This window comes from Amblyraja radiata, chromosome 3 (assembly GCF_010909765.2).
Source record: "Amblyraja radiata isolate CabotCenter1 chromosome 3, sAmbRad1.1.pri, whole genome shotgun sequence".
NCBI lineage: Eukaryota > Metazoa > Chordata > Chondrichthyes > Rajiformes > Rajidae > Amblyraja > Amblyraja radiata.
In genome coordinates this window covers 88,287,346-88,311,753 of record NC_045958.1, presented here as the reverse complement: position 1 = coordinate 88,311,753, position 24,408 = coordinate 88,287,346, and the positions used below count along the sequence as shown (strand labels likewise).

General features: G+C 43.2%; 1 protein-coding gene across 8 annotated transcripts in view; it reads right to left on the bottom strand.

The window, feature by feature from the left end:
- Window positions 1–24,408, bottom strand: part of bnc2 (basonuclin 2) — a 543,948-nt gene that overhangs the window by 159,323 nt on the left and 360,217 nt on the right. The window lies entirely within an intron of this gene.

Genomic DNA, 24,408 nt, shown 5'->3' with positions numbered 1-24,408 from the left:
GCTGTGCTACTGTGCTGCCACGTGACACAGTAATCCTGCACACACCTAGACAGATACTCCTACAGTGGAACTAAGTCAAATCAGAAATCTGCTCTCAGAAAAAAAAGCATGCCTAGGGCTACGGCCGTCTGCGGCAACTCTCAATGGATTGTTTGTGGTGAGGAAGTCGTTCCCACCCTGACACACGACTGCTGTTCCCCAGACGTGGGTCTGCTGCTACACAAGTCCCCAGGAAGAATGCTCTTTCAACATTGTTTACAGAAGTAGTGAAGGATTTCAAACACAGCCCTGTTCCACTGTGCAATGTTGATGCAATGGAGATAAGGGCCAAGCTTCTGGCATCAGTGCCAGTTCCTGGCCCTCTGTCAACATAGATTGAAACCACAGCGATAAGTAAATGACCCAATACTTTTCACAGTGAAGCATGCTAGCGTTTCTTGTAAAAGAATGCACGGAGCTCAGTACTCACTAGTCTCACAGCAACCTCCAATGACGAATTACTCCATCCAAAATATTCTCTTAAAGAAATAATTTTATCAAAGTGGCTATGGTAATCTTTTTAACAGATCTTTGATGAATTGTATCTAAAGAGCTGCTTTATGCAGAAAGATGCAAGTAATATTACAAATAACTGGCAGCTGTCTTTCCTTACATCTGCAAATACTTTTCTGCACTTCAGCAAACTTCTAAAGGAAAGCACAGGCGGGATGAATTGGAAGTGCTGTTGGATGCTAAACGATGCTATGTGGGAGCTTAGGACTCCAGTTATTGGCATGTTGGTTGAACCCCAATCCCTAGCAGATGGCATGAAGCTGATGTGTGAAACGGAGAGCACATTGCCAGCCCAGAAGAAGGAGAACTCCATCATGGTTACCTGGTGGGCTCCTAGTGACAATGACTGCTGTGAGGGATGTGTGCAGACTGGAGTCGAAATAAACACAATCAACACGTGCAGGCCGAGGACAACTGCGCTCTCAGAAACGTCCTTACCACTGTGAGCTAGAGCCGATGGCAGCATGACTTACTGTCACTGTCCTAGTGCCAAAACCAAGCTGGATCTTTCACGGATTTAATGGCTGTCGTTCATCTGAAATGAATCACCTTTTACAAAGTAATTACCTTGGTAACAGATCAAGCCAACTGTGGCCGGTCAGTTGGTAAAGTAACCACAGCACTTTGGCATCTCTCAGGTACTTTGATTAAATCTTGCAGACAGCCTCCACTCAGCATTCACTTCACAAGATCAGACCACAGAGAGGGAGGGAGGGAGGGAGGGAGGAAAGCAAAGGTGTATGTCTTTAGTGATTTCATAACCACATAATATTCCAATTAAGTATTTTTCAAGGTGAGTTTCTATGTCATGCTGTTGGTGGGGTAGTCCATATATGCTTTGGAAGATGGGATCTCAAGTTCACTTGAACTTGAACTTGAGATCCCAGAAAGAGCAGTCGGTGATGTCGGAGATACAGAGAAAGATAGCGGAGTCAAGGAATACGGGGAGAAGGCAGCAATGGGGTACTGATTGTGGATGGTACACAAAAATGCTGGAGAAACTCAGCGGGTGCAGCAGCATCTATGGAGCGAAGGAAATAGGCAACGTTTTGTTGCCTTTTTCCTTCGCTCCATAGATGCTGCTGCACCCGCTGAGTTTCTCCAGCATTTTTGTGTACCTTCCATTTTCCAGCATCTGCAGTCTGAAGAAGGGTTTCGGCCCGAAACGTTACCTATTTCCTTCGCTCCATAGATGCTGCTGCACCTGCTGAGTTTCTCCAGCATTTTTGTGTACCTTCTTAAATACTGATTGTGGATGATCAGCCATGAACACATTGAATGGCGGTGCTGGCTCGAGGGTCTATTGCACCTATTGTCTATTGTCTAGCTGACCTGTTTGTGATGCAGGTTCACATACTGCTATCATTCCACAAACATTTCCAGTGCAGTGTGAAAGACAATCAGAGTTAATAGTAATTTCCCTTTCTCAAACCAGCAACGCCAATGAATTAATCTAAAAAAAGGCCCTCTTGCATCTAAGATGCAAACTCCTTAATGAGCTGCAAAGATGTATTCCACCGTCTGAAAGACAGCACCCTCTTTTTTAAATAAGATCTTAATTTCACACACAGAATGATCTTTTACAGTCATTTATTCTGTAGGTTAATCCAAAATGTTTAAACTCAATTTAATGTCTCTTAATGTCTGGGACTTAAATGTCTCAATTCACGAGTTAACGAGTTACGATCCCATGAATGAGTTGGTTAACATATGGTGAGCATTTGATGAGCATTTGATGGCACTGGGCCTCTATTCGCTGGAGTTTAGAAGGATGATGGGGACCTCACTGAAACTTAATGTCTCAATTCATGAGTAGAGAACAAGAGCTGATGGAAATACCTGCATAGATAGAACAATGGTTCCTGGGGACACAAGAGATTGCTGATGCTGGAATCCTGTACAAAAAATAAACAGCTGGAGGACCTGAGTTCCACAAGCTGTTTTTCGCTTCCTGGGGTTCTAACTGCAAGCAATCCTGCCAACATCTCCCTTGCATCTCCAGCTTACAATACAGACCTCAGACAGGTGAATGACTGTAACATGTGTAAGGAAGCTTTAATCCACATTAAAAAGACTCATATTTATACAGCAAGGAAACAGACCCTACAGCTCACCTTGTCCATGCCGACCAAGTTGGCATATGAAACGCATTCCATTTGCCTACATTCAGCTGTAGTCCTCTAAACCCTTCCTATCAATATATCTGTCCAAATTAAAAGTCATAATTGTATCCACTTCTATAGCTTCCTCTGGCAGATCAGTCCCTCAATGAAAACGCTCCCTGAGGTTTTTCTTAAATTTCTCCACTCTCACCTTAAGCCAATGCTCTCTAACTTTAGAATTCTCTACCCTGGGAAAAAGACTGTGAGCATTCAGTTTACCCATGCCCTTCGTGATCTTGTACACCTCAGCCCACATCATTCCAAAGGAAAAAGTCCCACTCTATCCAACATCTCCTTATAAGTTAAGCCTGCATCCCACACTGGTAACATCCGCTCTATCCAAGCCTTTCACTATTCGGTAAGTTTCAGTGAGGTCCACCTCATCCTTCTAAACTCCGGTGAGTAGAGACCCAGCGCCATCAAAGGCGTTAACCCATTCATTCCTGGGATTATTCTTGGAAACCTTCTCTGGACCCTCTCCAGCACCAGCACATCCTTCCTCAGGTATGGGGGCCAAATTGAACCCTGATTGGAACCCTGGTTAGACCATTTATGCTGATAGCAGCAGGATAAATGTTGGAACGTAAGTTTAATAGGGGAACATGAAAAGTAATAATAGAATTGGCCAGAACCAACATAGATTTATGAAAGAAAAAACATGTTTGACTAATCTTTTAGTTTTTAACTACCAAATTATGTATGGGGAACCTGTAGATGTGGTGCATGTGAAATTTCAGAAGGTTTTTGATAAGAAGCCACATAAAAGATTATTAATCACAAATAGAATACATGGGATTCAGGGACACTGGTGAGACCACTCCTGAAGTATTTTGCACATGTTGGTCTCCTACCAAAGAAATAATACATTTGCAATGAGCAACTGCAGCCAATGTGCACCATTCTTGGAATGAGCTCATGTGGAGCAGAGACTAGTGATCTTACTGAAATATACAATGTTCTTATGGGATTTGCTGATAGCTGTGTTTCTAGAACCAAGGATCCTGGTCTCAAAATAAGCGTCAGCTGTTCAGGACAAGGAGTGTTGAATCTCTGAATTTCTCCACACATGAGAACTGTGGTGGCTCAATCATTGAGCAAATTCAAAGTAGGGACTAATTAATGTTTTCATATTAAGGGAGCTAAGTATTAATGGCACTGAATGCAGGAGAAATGCTGATGAACATCAGTGATGATGTTATGGAATATCAGAACAGGCAAAATGGGCAATTGGTCTGCTCCTATTTCTGTTCCCTATCTGACATGGTCCCTGGGTTGGGAGATGGAGAGAGATGCAGTCGGTTTGCATATTTCTGAACGCCCCCAGTACCATGGATGCCATCCAGCAGACTACCTGAGGAACCATTTATGAGGAATAGTTTTCACAACTCTGTAGGTTTTATAATAGTTATGAATAAGGACATGCCTGGGACCTTGAGTGAAATTGGGGTAAGGCATATTACAGCATTTTTCGGCAGGAGCTAGAGAGACTAAATAGGGAACATCTGTTATTGGGTATGTCCACATTTGACATGCCAGGGTCATTTAATGATCATCTGATCAGAGCTCAGGACATGGTTTGACTGGTAAGCAGGAAGGATAAGAATGGCAAGGTACGGAATCCTTGGGTAAAAAAGAGGCTGTAAATGTGATCAAAATGACAAAGGAAGCATATGTTAGCTTTACAAAGATCAAATCAGATAAGGCATATGAAGCAAACATGAAACAAGGGGGCAATTAGAATGGCCAAAAGAGGTCAAGAGATGTCTTGGGCGAGTAGGATTAAAGAAAAGTCAAGGCTTTTGTTTTAAATGTTTATTAAAAACAAGGCGGTAACCAGGGAGAAGGTGGGACCTCTCAAGTTTAAAGGAGGGAATTTATGCTTGGAGTCAGACAATGCATGTGGAGTTCTAAATGAGTACTTTGCATCAGTTTACACCAAGGAGAAACCCATGAAAGATGGTGAGATCACTGTGGAGGACATTAGTTTGAAATCAAGAAGATGGTGGTGGTGGGTCTCTTGAAGGACAGGTTATTGAGAGAGGCAAGAGAGGAATTTGCTGGGGCCTTGACAAAGATCTCTGTACCTTATCTCACCACAGACGAAGTCTCAGAGAACCAGAGAGTCGCCAATGTTGTTCCTTTGTTGAGGGAGCACAGATATTCCAGGAAATTCACAGGCTATTGAGCTTCACTTCAGTGGTAGGGAAGCTATTAAAGAGTTTTCTTTTGGATAGGATTTGCTCACATTTGTAGGAGAATAAGTGAATTAGGGACAGTCAGCATGGCTTTGTCCACAGCATGTCATGTCTTACAAATTTGATTGAATTTATTGATCATATGACAAAGGTGAGTGATGAAGGTAGGGCGGTGGATTTCAGTAAAGGCATTTGATAGTCCCTCATCCATAAGATTAAGATGCATGGGATCTACTGAGATTTTGTTTTTCTGATTCAGAACTGGTTTAATCATAGAAGACAGAGAATTGTAGCAAAGGATATTATTCTAATAATAATAATAATACATTATACTTATGGGCGCCTTTATTCTGGGTGATGGTCTGTGACCAATGGATTTCCGCAAGGATCTGAGCTGGGACCTCTGTAATTCGTGATACCACTTATATAAACCAATTAGGTGTAAATGTAGATGGGTTGGTTAGTAAGATGATACCAAAAATAATGGAGGTGCAGACTGTCAAAGTATACTGCACAATATAAATCAGCTACAGAAATGGATCAAGAAATGGCAGATGGTGTTTAATCCGAGCAAGTTTGAGTTTGTGCACTTTGGGAGGTTTAACAGCATTGACGTGCAGAAAGTGGTCCAAGTCCATAGATCCTTGAAAGAGGCAAGACAAGGTAAAGATGGCGTATGATATTGATCAGAGCATTGATAGGAGCACTGTGTACAAGGGTCAGGATGTCTTGTTGCATCTTTAAGGGACTTTGATTAAGCTGCATTTGGAGCATTACCTGCAGTTCTGGTCACACATTACTGGATGCAGGTGAAGGCTCGAGAAAGGGTGCTGAAGAAATTTCTTCAAGGGTGCTGTCTGGATTAGATGGTATTAGTTATGAGGAGAGCTTGAAAAGACTTGGATTGTTTTCCCACAAATGGCAGTAGTTGAGGGGAGATCTGATAGAAGTAATAAAATTACGAGAGGTTTAGATGGAGTAGACCGGCAGAAATATTTTCAGAGGGTGGACATATCAAAATCTAAAAAAGAATTACAGCAGGATCTTGGTGAGTTCCGAAAGTGGACTGAGGATGGTGTTGCATGTTAGGAAGTCAAACTAGGGCAGGACCGTGGCAGGGCTCTGGATGGTGTTGGTAGAGCAGAGGGATCTAGAGTGCAGGTAAATGTTTTTAACCATCCTGCTGAAGGAAAGATGTTGTTGAGCTGAAAAGAGTGCAGAAAAGATTTACGTGGATATTGCCAGGACATGAAGGCTTAAGCTATAGGGAGATTTTATTCCTTGGATTTTATTCTTTGGAGCACAGGAGGATGAGGGGATAATCATTTTGAGGTGTGTAAGATAATGAGGGGAATAGATAGGGAAGATGCACAGCCTTTTACCGAGTTTTTACGAGCATGATTTTTTACAAAGAGAGTGACGTGTACCTGGAATGCGCTACTCGAGGTTGTAATGTAGGCAGATATGCAGATACGCAGAAGGTTTCTACCAGCCCCGCACGGCGCGGGGAGCTGAGATTCTCCCCCCCCCCCCTCCGTTGCAGGAGTTTGATCGCCTCGATCCCGCCGGCTATGGGAGCCAAGATCGCCCGGTCAACGGAAGGCTCGAGGCCGCCGACCGCGGGAGAACAAAGAAGGGAAGAGATTGAACTTTTTTTCGCCTTCCATCACAGTGAGGAATGTGGAGAAGTCACTGTGGTGGATGTTCATGTTAAAATGTATTTTGTGTGTCCTGTTGCTTTTTATTGGTATGACTGTACGGCAAATGAAATTCTTCGTATGTTGCAAAACATACTTGGCTAATAAAATATGATTATGATATGATAGATGCATGTAGAAGTTTTTTAGTTAGGCAAATGGATCACATGCAGGCAGAGGAGATTAATTGGCATCATGTTGGGCAAGGACATGGTAGGCCAAAAAGATTGTTCCTGTGCTGTATGTTCTATGCTCTGTTCCACCTATGCCAAAACATGCGTGGTGAGGCAAGGCTGAGGTCAAGCCTTCACTTCTGGGAGACAATCTAGAATAATCCACCCCATCCTAAAATCACTGCCTGCCTCAGACACCACTGCTCACTTTTCAAATTTTTGTGTGAAAAATACCCAAGTTGCAGACGTAACCATGAAAGGTGACAAACATGGATCATTGTCCCATTAGCTTCATTGGATCAATAACACATATTAACCAAGTCTGGATTAGCCAAGTACCAGTTATGCCTTTGTAATATCCTGCACCATAAATTGATGAGGAAAACCTAACGCAGAATAACAAACGGCAGGGCCACTTGCTCTTCGATGCTGCACCCTTCAGATACTTGGCTTGCCACACTGGAAATTTTGCAACCGATCTTCATGAGAGATCATCTGGAGAAATATTAATGGCTGAAATGATGGTGAGTACAAGGCACTGATGACATATGATAAACAAAGGGAATAAATGAAGCAAGGCTTTGTTTGAGCTGCCTCTGTATTAGCTTGAATGACAGCAATAGGATTCAGGAATGCTACTGCTGCCTTGAGCCAGTCCCCCCCCCCCCCCACATACACACACACAGACTTTAAATAAAATCAAGTTCCTCTCAAAGCCCAAGAGTAAGAATATCCAATAAAATTAAAATCCCAGAACAATAACTTGCCTTTTACGATATTATTTTATCAACTGTCACGAGAAGGGTTATTTTCTGTTAATAAATGAAACACCAAATTGCTACATACATAAGCTCATCTGCACTGTTTATTAGTCATTATGAGTAGAGATGTCACTAATTAAAACAGATTGCAGGAAGTCTTTCATTAAACAGACACACAGCAGAATTTCAATGGAAATAAGATCGCTAGAAATAGCCTCCTTTTACCCAGGTTGTGTGTGCTCAGCTCAGAGATGGCTCCAGTCAACGTTGAGAACTTTCTCCAGAGGTCTGTTAGCACCACCATCCTTCGATTAAAGAGCTAGTGAGAATAGTTTAGTGCAGTTACTGCGACATGTTGTAGACACCACATTTATAAAATTTAGGAGAAGTGTTAATAAAAACACAGCTGGGTTTCCATCACAATCTCGAGGTGTCAAACCAGCCTCAAAAAACGTGATCAATTTAACAAATAACTCCAGTGGGTTGGAGGTAACTCATGGCAAAAGAGTGAACAGAACTCTGCTCCAAACCACCAAGGAAGTTAACTTTATTCCTTGACATCATAGAGGTGTTCTGGGGATAGCTCGATCTTAATATATTCTGGGCCAAGTGTGTGTGTCTGTCAGAGTGTCAACATGTGGGCCTATGTGTGTGTGTGTCTACATATGTGTCTACTTGTATAGCGTGTGCCTACGTATCAATGTTGTCTACATGTGCGTCATTATGTGTGTCTATGCAACTACTTGTGTGCCTACACGTGTGTATACACATGTATCTACGTGTGGGTCTACATGTGCATCTACACGTACGTCTACATGTGCATGTGTGTACTTGCATGTATGTGCTGCAATACTGCACATAATGTGTTATCTTTGTATTTAGAATTTGTGTAGCTTGTGTCTATGCAACCTCATCATGTGCATGCATGTATTTGTACAAATGTGTGTGGTGTTGTGCATGTCAATATATGCATCAGCCATGTATGTTTGTGTGTTCCGTTAGACTCCAGGAACTTAGCAGGATTATCAAGTTAAATTTGTGCAAGAAGTAAAACCGTGGGCTAGAATTGCAGGGCTGGTTCTTTGAATTATAGTGAGTGACATTGAGAGGGTTCCAAGGAATTAGGGACTTGAAGGGTTAATGCACAGCTGAGATAAACTGAACAGACACAGGTTCCTCCTGTAAATGCTGTGGAGAGTCTATTTACAGTATCCTTCTGCCAACAAGCCCAGTAAACAAGTGTTAATATTTCGAGAGAAGGGCGATCCAGTGGGAAATCGGTGCAGTTAGCAACTCGGAGCAAAGATCTGATGGGAGAGGGAATTGTGTCAGGCTGGGCGAATTGGCAGAATGCGTCTGTCAGCAACCTGAAATGGAGCTGCATCAAAGTCTTACAGGCCATGACCTGAATACAGCACATATCTCCCTCACTGCGAGGATCAATGACAGCATTTGCTAGGCTTTCGTCAGCGCCCGTTGCTAATGAAAGCACTGCTGAAAGGCAAGACCCAGGGCCTGCACGTTCCACACTGCCTAGCTGGCACTATGTAACAAGCCAGCCAAGCCTCCAGGTCCCTCCAGCTGCCTGCTTGGTGTCACTCCTGCTAAAGATCTTACACACTGCAAAAGGCAAAGTGTCAGCACCGCTGACTCTAATCATATGAACAGAAGTGCGGGGGAGGGGGGGGGGAGAGGGGGGGGTGAAGGAGGCCTGACTGGTGCGCTGGTCAAAAGCAATCACCTTGATCCAGAGCACAGCCTCTTTGATGTGCCCCAAGAGAGCCAAGTGTCCAGACTAAGGTATAACTTCTAAAAATCTGGCTTGATGTTCTTAAATCATAACCAGATGAAGTTAAGTAACGCATAAAACATTCTGTTTTCCCTCCCATAGATGCAGCATTTGGGAGAGATAACACAAACCAGGTTTGGAGATAATGGGGCTTTACTCCTCTGTTAAACACTTTTTATGTTACAAATGTTCCTAGACTTTGGGTCTGTTTGTAGCTCTTCAGATAATGTAACTCTCTATGTCTACACACACATAAATAGTCAGTGTGCCTCAGAAGTGATAAGCAAGACTACCACCAACAACCTGACTGTCTCTGCTTAAGATTCAACAATATGACTAATGCTCAGTTCACCATCAACATGCTGGGTGTCATCAGTGAGCAGGCTCAACTGAAGACGTCACGTAATTCAGCAGGTGTAAGAGCAGACAGGAGGATGTAACACAAGATGACCTTTTCATCCTTTGCTTGTTTTGAAATCTATCAAGCATTGGTTCATCACTGGCACATGAACATTTATTTTGAAGTTTTAACAATATAAAACAACATTCCTTTTGGTAACTTTTACTTTAGTTTAGTTTAGAGGGACAGCGCGGAACGAGGCCCTTTGGCCCACCGAGTCCGCTCCGGCCAGCGATCCCTGCACACTAACACTATCCTAAACACACTGGAGACAATTTACAATTTTACCAAAGCCAATTAGGCTACATGACTTTGGAGTAAACACTTCTGCAATGAGTGACTCACTTCCTGGTAACCAAAGTCCTTCACACCATCTAAAAGGAACAGGTATGAGATGCGATGGAATTGCCAAGAGGAATGCAACTGTAACCACTCTCAAAAATCTCAACACCACCAAGCCAAAGCACTTTCTTCCTTGACAGAGATATGGACTGGCAAACAATCCACCGTCTTAACCATTCCCTACCACATTAGCATACAAGACTGCAAGGTAGGGCTTTTACAAAATATACTTCAGTTACTTGCCCAGGTGTCTCCACCAATCTCAACACTGAGCTAACGTTTTCCATGCACCAACATAAGATAAAATAACTTGCCTGTTTAAAGGAATTATATGTCACACCATGGAAAAAATGTGCATTGGGTTCAACTGGCCCACTTCTGCCAATTTTTAAACTCCACAATTATAATTAAATATAATTTGGGAAGAATATTTGATTGTCTTGATTTATTATAGTGTAATCGTATGATCATAAGCTCATAAGTAATAGGAGCAGAATTAGGCCATTCAGTCCAGTCTCCTCCGCCATTCAATCATGGCTGATCTATCTCTCCCTCCTAACCCCATTCTCCTGCCTTCTCCCCATAACCTCTGACACCCGTACTAATCACAAATCTATCTATTTCTGCCTTAAATATATCCACTGACTTGGCCTCCACAGCCTTCTGTGGCAAAGAATCCCATAGATTCACCACCCTCTGACTAAAGATATATATCTAGATGAAGGTAATATTGTGCTGCAATCCTATGCTACAAGAATAGACTGAGTGCTCTAGTGGGTCTTCACTCAGAAATCATTCCAAGAGCCACTGGTTTGGAGGAAGAGGACAAAACAAAAGCTGATGATAGGCAAGGGTGAGACTGCGACAGAATAGCAGGATGAAACCAAAATAGTGAACAGGCAAAACCTGGCTCTCCCCACCACCATTTCATTGGGTATATCAAAGAGCATTGAATTCATCAGGCCCCATATTACACAACCCCAATGGCAGAAACCCTGTGATATTTTGGGACATTAAAAGTGGCTTAAGGTAGTATTTAGGGAGGGATTTCAGGTACAAAGGCACAGTAAGTTAAAAAGGAGCTGTCAATGGATGCGGAGAAGGCAGTGGTGGGGAAGGGTTAAAGCCGAGTTGGCAATTGACTTAAAAGACTATTATAAAGGTATACTTTGAAACAAGATGCGTGGCTTTCATTGCATTGAACTGCAGCTGAAGTAATAAAGCAGACAGATGGATACTGGGAAGACATCAGGAACTGTTTTGCAGAACAAATCTTGTTTCGTTTCATTGGAAGGGGATTGACTCTGGAGAGTTACAGTCACATCTCAGTGAAGTAGCAATCAGTGGTTCAGAGATGGTGCTCGGTAAATAATCCAATTCAATTATCCACAACAATGTTCATTACTAATAAATATTGCATTGGCCGGTATTAGGTCAATTTAAAAAACAAGATAATCCACATCCCTTAGATGAAGCAAATGAGTCCAAAGTCACAGTAGACAAGAAACAGACAGTGGTCTTTGGAAGAACCAGGAGAGGAACTTTAGCAACTGAGAGGGTCCTTAAGGATTCACTGAACCAATCAGCCAGTGACGGTTAATCATTTCTCGGCAGTTGCCATGAAAGGAACACAAACATCAAGGCTGATAACTGTAGTGTAGTGAGGTTGTGCAGCATTGTCACAGAGGTGGTACTGAGGGAAATCGACACTGAGAGAGTGTTGCATTGTCAAAGGGGCAATACTGAGAGAGCTCCACAATGTGGGCATGCTGCAGTGACAATGGGCAGTACAGAGTACGAGCCATTCTGAGGGAGTGATGTACTCTCAGAGGGGTAGTACAGAGATATTGCCATACCAGAGAATATTGTAGTGTCAAATGCACCGTATTGAAGATTAATCTACTGAGGATTTTCTGCACTGACCGATGGACAACACTGAGGGAGATTAGTACCAAAGAAGTGCTGAGTTGTCAATGGACAATACTCAGGGAACACCACACTGAGGGAGTGTTGCCTTGTTATAGGAAAGGCAAACCAGGGTTCACTGTGAGAGAGACAGTCCAAAGGGAATTACATAACAAGTGGCAGCTACGTTGTGAGGGGGATAGCATTCAGAGAGCGGCATGTCACAGGAGAGCTGCAATGTCATTGGGACAGTACTGAGGGAGTGCCTGACTCTTAGGGGGTGAATACTGCTGGAACCACCTTGGTAGAGGAGCAACATTGAGGGGGCACTGCATCACTGTGGGAACCGTAATGAGGGAAAGCATTGTTGGAGGATCAATACTGAGGGAGCACCACATTTCTGGATTACACAGTCAGTGCTGCACAAATGAGGTACAGTGTGCTATCTTTTGAGTAAAAATATCAGACCAAGTCTCCACCAACCCTTTAAATGCAAAAAATATCGTCATGCTTTTTCAAAATGTTGCGAGCCACTCTCTGTGCCAAGTTAATCACCCAGCTAATATCGCAAGGAGCCATTGGCATCATTCTGTCCGGAAGATCTACCATTTACAAATCTGTCCCCACCGTTCCAACATTTCAAAACGGTCATCCATGATCTCCCTTGGAAAAATCTGAGGTGCTACAGAATGACAGACCTTTCTTTGAAGATCTCATCTGCTGGGAAGAGTTGCTGACTACAGCTCGGTACATTCCTGTGACTGCACATTTCCAGCTGTTCCTTGTAGGCAAACAGCCCTTGCCCCAACCAAATCTCCAATTGTCTCTTCTGCCCCTCACTGCACCACCAGTGGTCTTGGAAAACATCAGTGAGGAGGAGAATGCATTGGGGGCATTGCCTCAACACTGGGAAGGGAACAAAGGAAGGGAGAAGAGGAGTGTGAGGAAAGGCGAGGCTGTCAGAGGAACAGCGAGGAGCAGGAGAGAGAACAGGATGGCAAAATGGAGAGAGAGGGAAAGGAAAGCGAGATGTGAGCAAAGGTGGAGAGCCAATGTTGGTAGATGGCGAGTGCAAGCAAGCAAGATGCAAGGGTGAGAGGAAATCAAAGCATTGAGGGTACGAGGGAGGGAGGAATTCAATCCTGAACTTCGAGTGCAGTTGGTGTGGAGTTTGCATGTTCTAGCTGTGACCATGTAGGATTCTCTCAGGTGCTCCGGTTTCCTTCAATAACTTGTGGGTTGCAGCGTCAAAGGGTTGTACAGCACAGAACCTGGCCCTTAGGCCCACTGTGTCCATGACTACCTTTTTGCCAATCTCTGCCAATCACGTTTGCCCTCACCAGGACCGCATCCGTCTATGCCTTGCCTATGTTAGTGTTGGCTACTTCAATAGAGTTGGTAAGATAATTGGCCACTAGAGCGAGCAAATGATTGATAGAATCTGGGAGGAGTTGATCGGAATATTGGGAGAATAAATGGGATTACTGCAGAAAGAGGTGAAAAATGACAATTTTAACTCTGCAGTAATACCTAACATTGAGGTGGTGTGGGGTCACAGGGTGAATCTGAGAACCATGTGGATCAGGTCAGCAATGGATGCCAACTCAGCTTCACTCACTGGAGCAGTGCAAGTGTTGTTGTGTCTGAAACAAGGGAGTCTTTGGGAGCAAATTAATGGCTATATTAAATAGAAGGATGGAATTAGCAGGATGCAAAAGGCATAACAATGGACTAATAAATGGTCAGTAAATACAAAGCGCAGAATATATACTGCCATAACGTAAGTGTGAGTGTGTGTGTGTGTGTGTGTGTGTGTGTATATGGGTAGGCATGAGCATATGCAAATGTGTGGGTATGTGAGATAGAGACAGAGCTAGAGTGTGAGTACATGCAATTGTGTGAAATCGTGTGAGTGGTGCTCGGTCCTCGAAAATCTTTAGGATTGTCCTTTACCTTAACTGTCCCCTTTTTACCCTCCAAATTTCCATTCCTTATGTAGCAATGTTACAAAATGTTGAGATTTTAAAAATCAAGTCTGCAATTTATCCCATTAGATAAAACATAAAAAGAAGTTTAATTTGACACCTAATTCACTTTCATATCTTCAGTATTAAAAAAGGTGTGGCCATTTTCATACTCGGAAATTAGTATCTTGTTCCCTATTGCTTTTCCATTGACTTAACACAAAAGCTGTGATCAAGGACAGTCAAAAGCCCATACATTTCTTAAAAATTAAGAGAACTGAAAGAAATTTTCAGTTATTATAGATTGAAGCATTCTGAAACAAATATGAAACAATCTTACTTGGATGACCTGAAATTAAAGCATATAATTAGTTAGTTACCCAATTGTAGCTAATTACAAAATTCAATTACTAGATCTAAACATCTATCCATTTCTTAAGAAAAGATTGACATTCTTAAATAGCCTAAGTGTCCAAATAACATTCACACAAGAATTCACAATATAACATGATTTATAAATCTCATTGACACGGATTTATAGGCCAAATGGAAGGAATTTAGTGTTTAATTCCCATAAATTAATGGCCATTTAAATCATCGTGCGAGTGGGTTTTTGAGGAACGCGATCGTTTGGAACGTTGCGGTTGCGGTGAATTTAAACCCCCATATCGGCAGGAAAAATACTGCCGGTTCGTATGGGTCCTAAATCACTGTTTCGCAACGTAAAATGTGGATTAAAGACATCCTTAGAAAGATATTCTTAGAAGCACGTTTTTTATGTAAAATAAACGGCTTTCCTTTACCTGTCCCGTACGTGAAATCCACATCTCTTAGATGAAACAAATGTCCAAAGTCACAGTAGCCCATCATCTCCCCGTTGACAGCTTTAGAAACTGATTTTTAAATTACTCCAGTGCCGAAATTGTCGGGCAATTAAAAAAAACATTCACAGAACGGCCGTCAGAACAATTCTTCAGCGAAAGCTTGCACTCCGGGAAAATATATCCAGGACAGGTAGGAGAAAAAACGCATTTAAACCCCGCCCCCCCCTCTCAAAGGCGCCAAAGTCGCGCACACGGCCAGTGGCAGAACTGGAGCACCGCTGAAGGTAAGTTTTGTAACATACCTACCTTATGCTCCTCAAGAGATTTGCACATCCATTACTCTATCTCACACACACTTATTTTTCTCTCTCTCGCCCAGGGAGAGGGAGAGGGAGAGGGAGAGGGAGAGGGAGAGGTGAAGGGAGAGGAGAGGTATAGGGAGAGAGAGGTAGAGGGGTGCGATGAGGGTTTTATGGGGTGTTTTATCTCTGGTGCTGGTTATTTGGTACGCTGTTGCTGTTCTCTCTTTCTCTTGTGATACTGGGTAGCTCTCTCTTTTTCTTGTCTTTTTTTGTCCCTCAAACTCTCATGGTAGGTGTCTGGTGGTCACTAAGTTTCCTGCAATGGGTTCTGCAATAAACCAACTGTGTTCCTGCTGGTAAATTACTATTCCTGTGACTCATTCGGAAAGCTAGAGGCCATCAGCTAGGATGGAGCTGGAAATGTATTTAGAGATGAACTCGGGAGTGATGTGGATGACGCTGGAGGGGAGGTGAGAATGGGAGAGGATTTCAGAGCGGGTTCAGGGGATGAAAGAAGAAATGCAAAATGTAAGAGTGGAAGGGAGGTGAAGAGGATGGGGAGTGAGGAGGAAATAATGGATAGGAATAGAGGGGTTAGACGGGAGGGAGGGGAAGTAAGGATGGGGGAATGAAGGAACCAATTGAGAGAGTGAGATGGGGAGTGAGAATTGGAAAGGGGAATGACTAGAAAACGAAGAACATGACTTAAGTATTCAGAGTTATGGTCATGGAGAGATACAGCATGGAAACTGGCCAATCGCCCAGGTTTGTACTGAGCATCAACCGCCCATTTACAGTAATCCCACAAAAATCCCACCCTCAGAATAACCACTCAGCTACACGCTAAAGGCAATTTACAATGTTTAATTAACCTACAAATTTACATCTCTTTGGGATGTGGGAGGAAACCAGGGCACCTGGGAGAAACCCATGCAATCAACATCATAACATGCAAATTAACACAGATGGCTGTATCAAAAATATATGCAAGTGGAGCACTTGTTGGGAAACGTCTGGGAAGAATATGGAACAGCCCTTTAGAAAATTATATAAAAGACTGGTTTCAGTTGCGTGGTAACTGGGGTATATTTTGCTAGGTACAGACAGTCGATCAGAATTGATTGCAATTATTATTTGGCAGGGCTGCCAAGTACTCAACCTGCCCCAGTTCTACTACAGCACCCAGTCACAGCGGTTCCACTGCGTTCACCCATCCCAACTACATCTCAGTTTGTTATTTTCACCTCCTGCTGCCTTCTTGCAACAATAACATTGTGTTGAATTTCTCCTGCGGTCTTTCTGTTGCTTCTGCATCATTCTTGTGGTGTATCAATCAGAACTAGACACGATACTCCAAGTGTGACTTGACCAGTGTTTTGTACTACTGCAACATGACATCCTAACTCTTACACTCATTTTCTTGATCTATGCCAAATGACCTTCTTTATTACTCTATCCTTCTTCTCTTGATTCTATTGATTCCATTATATTGCCCTTGATCCAGTCCCTTCCCATCTACATCCGAGGCACCTTACACACCCTCCAACTCTTCAATAACTTTCCATTTCTGTGACCCCCTTGACCCATCTTTACCTTTGACGTCCAGTCCCTTTACACCTCCATCTGCAGCAAGGTAGGTCTCAAGACCCAACGGATCTTCATCAAACAAACCCAATCAATTTCTCTCTACTAACACAGTCCTCCGCCTGGTGGAACTTGTACTCACACTCAACAACTTCTCTTTGACTTCTCTCACTTTCTCCAAGTTCAAGTCAAGTCAAGTTTATTTGTCGCATACACATATGAGATGTGCAGTGAAATGAAAGTGGCAATGCTCGCTTAAGTTAAAGGTGCAGCCATGGGCACTCACATGGGCCCCAGCTATCCCTGCCCTTTTGTCAATAAAGTTGAACAGTTTGTGTTTGAGGTGTAGATTGGCACCATTCCCAACTCTCTCTCCACTACATCGATGATTGCATTGGGGCTGCCCCTTGCACCTGTGCAGAATTTGTTGACTTCATTAATTTCACCACTAACTTTCACCCTGATCTCAAATCCATCTAGACTATCTCTGCCACCTCTCTTTCCTTTCTTGATCTCACTGTCTCCATTACAGAAGACAGACTATCAACTGAAATCTATTACAAACCTACCGACTCCCACAGTTATCTAGACTGCATTTCCTCCCATGCTGCCTCTTACAATGACAATATTCCTTACTCTCAATTCCCCCATCTCCAGCGCATCTGCTCCCAAGATGAGGCTTTCCATTCGAGGACATCCGAGATGTCCTCTTTCTTTATTAAATATAGTTACTGCGGTCATAGATCATTCACTTACCCGTGTCTCCTCTGTTCTGGAGTTCTGTTCTCCATCCCCCTCCACCCAGGTGCAACAAGGATAGTGATCCTCCAGAACGCACTTTTCAACCCAACAGTCTCTGGATCCAACACATAATTCTGCGATATTTCCATCACCTCCAACGTTATTCCATCACCAGTCACACCTTCACGTCTCCATCCCTTTCCGCTTTCCACAGAGACCGCCCCCTCCGCAACTCCCTTGTAAACATCCCTTCCCACCTAAACTACCCCCTCCCCAGGCACTTTCCCCAGCAACTACAAAAGATGTAATACCTGTTCCCTTTACCTCCTCCCTCACCTCCATCCAGGAACCTGAGAAGTATTTCTAGGAGAGACGGAAGTTTGTGTGTACTTCCTCTAAACTCAGCTACTGCATCCGGTGTTCCTGATGTGGCCTCCTGTACATTGGCAAAACCAAGTGTCGACTTGGCGACTGTTTCACCGATCACTTGCATTCAGTCTGCCAAGGCCCACTGGATCTCCCAGCTGCTCAGCATTTTAACTCCCTTTCCTAATTCCATTCTGATCTGTCTGTCCTTGGCGTCCTCCATTGCCAGAGTGAGGCCACGCACAAACTGGAGGGACAGCACCTCATATTCCGCTTGGGTGGCTTACAACACAACAGTATGAACATTGAATTCTCCAATTTTAGGTAACCTCTAACTACTTGTAGGTAACTGCTAACCCTTTGAGCAGCACAGTGGTGCAGTGGTAGAGCTGCTGCCCATAGTGCCATGAACCAGTATTCAATCCTGACTACGGGTGCTGACTGTGCAGAGTATGTATGTTCTCTCTGTGACGGCATGAGTTTTCCCCAAGGTGCTCCGGTTTACTCCCACATTCCAAAGACGTGCAGGTTTGTAGGTTAATTGGCTTCTGTAAATTACCCCTAGTGTGCAGATGAGAAAGAGGGATAACATAGAATTAGAGTACGGCTCATCAATAGTTGGCATGGACTCGGTGGGCCTAAGGGCCTATTTCCATGCTGTATCTCTGAACTAAACTAGATTAAAACAACACTTTTTCCCCCTTCTCCATCACCTGCCTCCCCCCCATCCCTCCCCCTTTCTTCCCTACCCTTCCTTGTGCCCCATCTGGACTTGCACCGCTTACTCCCTCCTCCCCCCCTGGACAATTCGCTGGACAATTTAATAATTGGATTAAAATAAAAAGCGACTTCTAATGCCCTCAAAGCCCACAACGGAACGGATCGCAAGAACGAGACAAAACAAAGGATAAGTCGTTTATTTTACATATAATCTTGCTTCTTGGGATGGCTTTAATCTAATTTTACGTTGCAAAAATGTTATTTGGGCCCCAAACGAAACGGCAGTGTTTTTCCTGCCGATATGTTGTTCAAATTCACCGCAATGCAACGTTCCAATCGATCGCGTTCCAGAGTCACCCACTCGACAAGATGATTAAAATGCTCTTTTTTTTTTTGGACAATCATGTCATAAGCCGTCTAAATTGTCTATATTTTGTGTTATTCTCTCTCCATGATCATTATTTTTAAACTAAATATTCACAACAGTTTGAGTCACATGTATTGTGCAAAAAACAATAATTTTGATTATATTTTGAGTGGATGTGTTTGGATTAATTTATGGGAATTAAACATTAAATTCCTTCAATCTGGCATATAAATTCATGACAGTGAGATTTAAAAATCATGTTATATTGTGAATTCTTGTGTGAATGGGATTAATTTGTTATTTGGATACTTAAGCTATTTTTAAAAATTCTCCTTTCCTTAAGAAATGGAATCTACAGGACATTCTTAATGAGAAAGTAGTGGGCAGAAAGGCATGGCATGCGTGGTTTGAAGAACAAAAACTTGTAGTTTACAATGCCAAAATTGAAAAGTTGAGGAAAAACAAGGTGTACAGTTGCTTATTGGTTACAATCTGAGGAGTATGATGATGCTACTGATTATGATATGCCAATGTACCAGCTAGCAACTGATCTTCTCCATAAAGACTCTATTGCTAGAAATTGTAATTTATTTACCTATCTATTACAGACTTACAGCAAATAATACAATAATATTAAAGTTCTGATCTTGAGAATATCACATTTTTGAATTTTCAAGGCAGTCTGGGTGTTTATTACTATTTCCGTCACAACGGTCAATTTTGTAATTAGCTACAATTAGGTAATTAACTAATTATATGCTTTAATTTCAGGTCATCCAAGTAAGATGTTTTATATTTGTTTCAGAATGCTTCAATCTATAATAACTGAAATTTTTATTCAGTTCTCTTAATTTTTAAGAAGGTTATGGGCTTTTGACTGTCCTCGATCACAGCTTTTGTGTCAATGAAAAAGCAATAGGGAACAAGATGCTAATTTCCGAGTATGAAAACGGCCATAACTTTTTTAATACTGAAGATATGAAAGTGAATTAGGTGTCAAATTAAGCTTCTTTTTATGTGTTATCTGATGGGATAAATTGCAGACTTGGTTTTTAAAATCTCAAAATGTTGTAACATTGCTAATTATTATGTTGTCAGCAAACTGACTAATCATTCCACCTACCTTCTCATCCACGTTACTTATGTAAATGGCAAACAACAACGATCCCAGCACTGATCTCTGTTAGCACGCAACCAAAGCTTTCCACTGTACCTCGGTAGACGTGACAATAAACTAAACTGAATTGAACTGTGGAACATCACTGCTCATAGTCAGAAAAACACACATCTGGCACTATCCTTCAGCGCTTATCACCAAGCCAATTAGGATCTAGTTTGCCAATGCACTTTGCGCCTCATGTTCCCTCACCTTTTGGACCAGTCTACCACGCGGGTCTCATCTCGTGTAAAGCCTCACTAGTGTCTCAGTCCCCATCTGGTGGTGAGTGAGGCAGGCTGCTCACCAGGCTCAAGCTGGCTAACCAGGTGCACCTCAGTTCCAAGATTACACACGTGGTGTAAAGGAAGGAGATGCATACTACGGAAAAAGCTGGGAAGATTGGGGTGAGAGGTGGGTTGCATGGAAAGAAAAGTGGGGAAGAGGGGAATAAATGGGATAAATTGCAAAGCAGACTGGGGGCAAGAAAGAAGGGGATGCAAGTCAAGAAGCGTTGTGCCAATCTGAGTTAAGACCTCTTATTTCCCCCCCCTCAATCAGTAAAACTTAATTAATTTTGGCCCACAAATATGTTATAACAATTTAACCTATAATCTCAGTGAAACAAATGTTGGCCTCATATGAGGTTACTGCTAAACTTTACAATGAAACAGAGATTTCAATCAGATGATTTCTGGTATTTAGTTTAGAGATACAGCATGAAAACAGGCTCGTCAGCCCACTGAGTCCACTCTGACTTTAATCACATGTCAACACTAGTTCTTTGCTGTCCCGCTGCCTACACATTATGGGCAATTTTTCAAATTGTAGCCAATTAGCCTACAAATCGGAGGAAGCCCACACGGTCACAGGGAGAACGTGCAAACTCCACACAGACAGCACCCAAGGTCAGGATCAAATCCGGGTCTCCAGCACTGTGAGGCAACGACTCTACCAGCTGCACCAATGTGCTGCTCCCAACTCATATTTCCTCGCATGACAGGAGACCATTCAGTTTATTGAGTCTCAGAGTAATCCCATCATTCCCATTTTTTTCTTCCAATTCCCACCAGCCTATGCTCTCACACAGCCCATTTAATATCCCATCTCCAGTTCACCTGGCAATAATCAACACTCGGGGTAATTTACAATGATTAATTAACCTAACGTATCCTTGGAATGTGGGAGGACACTGGAGGAGCTGGAGGAAACCCACACAGTCACAGGGAGAATGTGTGAACTCTGCACAGACAGCACCTTGCGGTCAGAATCAACCTCCAGCTGCTGGCACTGCACCAGCGCAGCACCACTGCGCCACCCATATGTGCTGAGCAGTCACTCTATTGTGATGAGATCCAAACCCAGATTTCCCCTCATGTACTCAAGAGCAACATGCTGAGCACAGTGCTGCATTTTAAAGGGTTCAAAAGGGGTAGAAATGCTTGAAATCTGAAATAAAAACAGGCAATATTGAGAACACTCATAAAATTGTACAAAATCTGTGGAAGGGGAACATACATATTGTTTCAGATTAAATGTCTTTCAAGAGAAGTGGCCAGCTCTGAGTCAGTCTGCAATGGCTGTTATCTGAAGTTAGACCCAAAAAGCTGGAGTAACTCACGGTTGCAGTGGGCGGCATGGTGGCGCAGCGGTAGAGTTGCTGCCTTAGAGCTCTTTCAGAGCCAGAGACGCGGGTTCGATCCCAACTATGGGTGCTGTTGGTACAGTTTTATGTTTTCCCCGTGAGAGTGGGTTTTTTCCCTTTCTGCCGCATGGGTTTTTTTTCTGAGATCTTCGGTTCCCTCCCACACTCCAAAGTCGTAGGTTAATTGGCTTGGTATATATGCAAATTGTCCCTAGTGTGTGTAGGATAATGTGTGGGGATCGCTTGTCGATTTGGACTCTGTGGGCCGTCAGGCCTGTTTCTGCACTGTATCTCTAAACTAAACTCAGCTGGTTATCTGAAGTTTATTCAAAATTTCCAAGTGCCAGCAAGCCTAGATGGAAGATGGAATTTAGTTCCTTGTGCTTAAGTTGGGCTTTGCTGGAACAAAGTCATGCAAAGATCTGCTTTCAGTCTGCAATGATGACCCCGAACTTTACATTGACAGTTACCTTTCACATTCTAAGTCTTACTTCCTGACTTTGGCCTCTTCTATTCCAATGACAACCAGCAGAATATATCTCCACAGATGCTTCTCAAACCATTGGGCATTTCCAATGTTCTCTTTCATTTCCAATTTCCTGTAACTGCTGTGAATCCTCTTACAGTCCCAGTATCATTCTTCTCTCTTTCCTGTATCCTTGATAACCGCTTTGCACTTCCTCCAGAAAGTTTGGCTGTGATGAATGAACTTTAACACTCCCATTCCCCTCTCCTCCGCAACTTCAAAAATCACTGCACATTCCCAGCTAACAGATGCCAGGTATTTTAGAGCTGCGGTCAACAGCCTTGCAAGTCCTGAACAGCCTGCACAGCTCCTTCAGGGGAGCCAGCTCTGCAGCTGCTTGGAACTCACACTAGCCAGGAAAAGTACATCTCCCTTCCAGCAAAGCCAGCAGAATGTTCTACAAGGACAGAACATTAGCGAAAATGTCACTCAGACCCAAGGTCCACATGTTGGCTGCCACTGCCTCACTCCTCTCAGCATACCCCACCGATAGGATTTCCATCTGTCTTCCAGACGAGGAACAGGGAAGAAACACTGGCGGCTGTTCTCCATTTCGCTCAGCTTTTGTTCCTTGTTCAGCTGCAGCTCGAAACATCTGGGGGTATGAACCGGCCTTCCACTGGCATCAATTAGACTTTCTCATGTCTTTCACACATTGCAACGTGATTAATTGGCTTTTATGGGAAGGAAAATAACACAAACCCCACTCAGTAGTTGAAATGTGAAACTCTTCTATTTGTCAGCTATAAAACCGTACAGTGGAGATCAAAACAGCCTTAAAGCCCAAACATTTAAAACTAACAACATAAACCAAGTAGAAAATTAACATTGTTCCAATGACTAACATTGTTCCAATGACAGAGGTAAAAGGGTTGTCACTTGCTAGTAATTCCCTGTACTGCTTCAGTCTGGTTTCATAATTGAATGCAACAGTGCAGAGGCACAGAGAATGCAGTTAACCCTTCAATAGCTTAGAACCAACTAAAAGCATAGTTGGCAACCATTACAAACAACAGAACGTTTTGGAATGCTCCAATCTCAAATTGTGAACAGTTTTTTTATAATTTCTCTCACTAGTATATAATTGTGTATAAAAGAGAGAAGGTCTGTGTAAAGAAATTACATTTATGTGGCACCTTTCACAACCTCAGGACACAGCCAATGAAGTGCTGTCACCATTGTAAAGACATATTATCCAATTTAAGCACAGCAAGTTCCCACAAGTAACAAGGTGATACTGAGGGATGTATATTGGCCGGGAGAGACAAAAACTCCCAGCTCTTCAAAACAGTTCTGTAACATAATCTTGGGAGGCAGGAGGAGTGTTGACTCTTGAATCTGCATATTTTGGCACTGCAGGAGGAGCAGTCGCCCTGGACACTGCAGGAGGGGCGTGCATGCTCTAGCCACTGAGGAGAGGGTTCATCCAGGTTGCACACTGTAGGAGGAGTCTATGCACATTGGCCATTGCAGGAAAGGGTCCACATTTCAATGTCTCACCCATACCTTGCGCACTGTAACATTATATTGCAAACTGGAGACACAAGAGACTGCACATGCTGGTATCTTGAGCAAAAAATAAACTGCTCAGGTCAAAAGGATCTGACGTCCATTGTAAAGATGAGGTGTGGGAGCGGAGGAATTGTCGAAGTGGTGGAGAGCCATATGTAGGCAGGAAAGGACTGGACAAGGGGGAGGCAAGATATTTGAAGATGTGTGCAGTGAGGCAGGAGCAAGCAGAAACAATGGGATTACCTGTTTGTGTATTTTGGGTAAAAGATAGGAACGGGCAGTGCAGAGAAGGAGACCTAGGAGGATTGGAGGCTGTAGAGGGGTGATTGCTGGAAGTGATAAGATCGATGATGTTTTTTTTTGGGACAGAGTTCCCTTGTGTTCATTGGTGGGGCCATGCTGTGGGGTAGGTGTGAGGAGGTGCCCGGGTGCTGTGGCCTTGCCTCAGCACGGTGGAGGTTAGTCTGCCAGACCACCACGGCACCACACTGGTCGGCAGGTTTCATGACGGGTTTGGGATTGGAGTGGAGTGAGTGGTCCAAGGGGGTGAGATTGGAGTGAGAGAGGGGAATAGAGAAATCTGGACAGTCGAGGTAGCGCTGGCAGTGGGAAACGAAAAGGTTGTTCGAGGGTAGAAACCGGCGGGGGGGTGTGCAACAGGAAGAGGAGTATTGCAGACAGGAAAAAGGAACCAACAATGGGGGGCAAGACTCCTTGCCAAATAG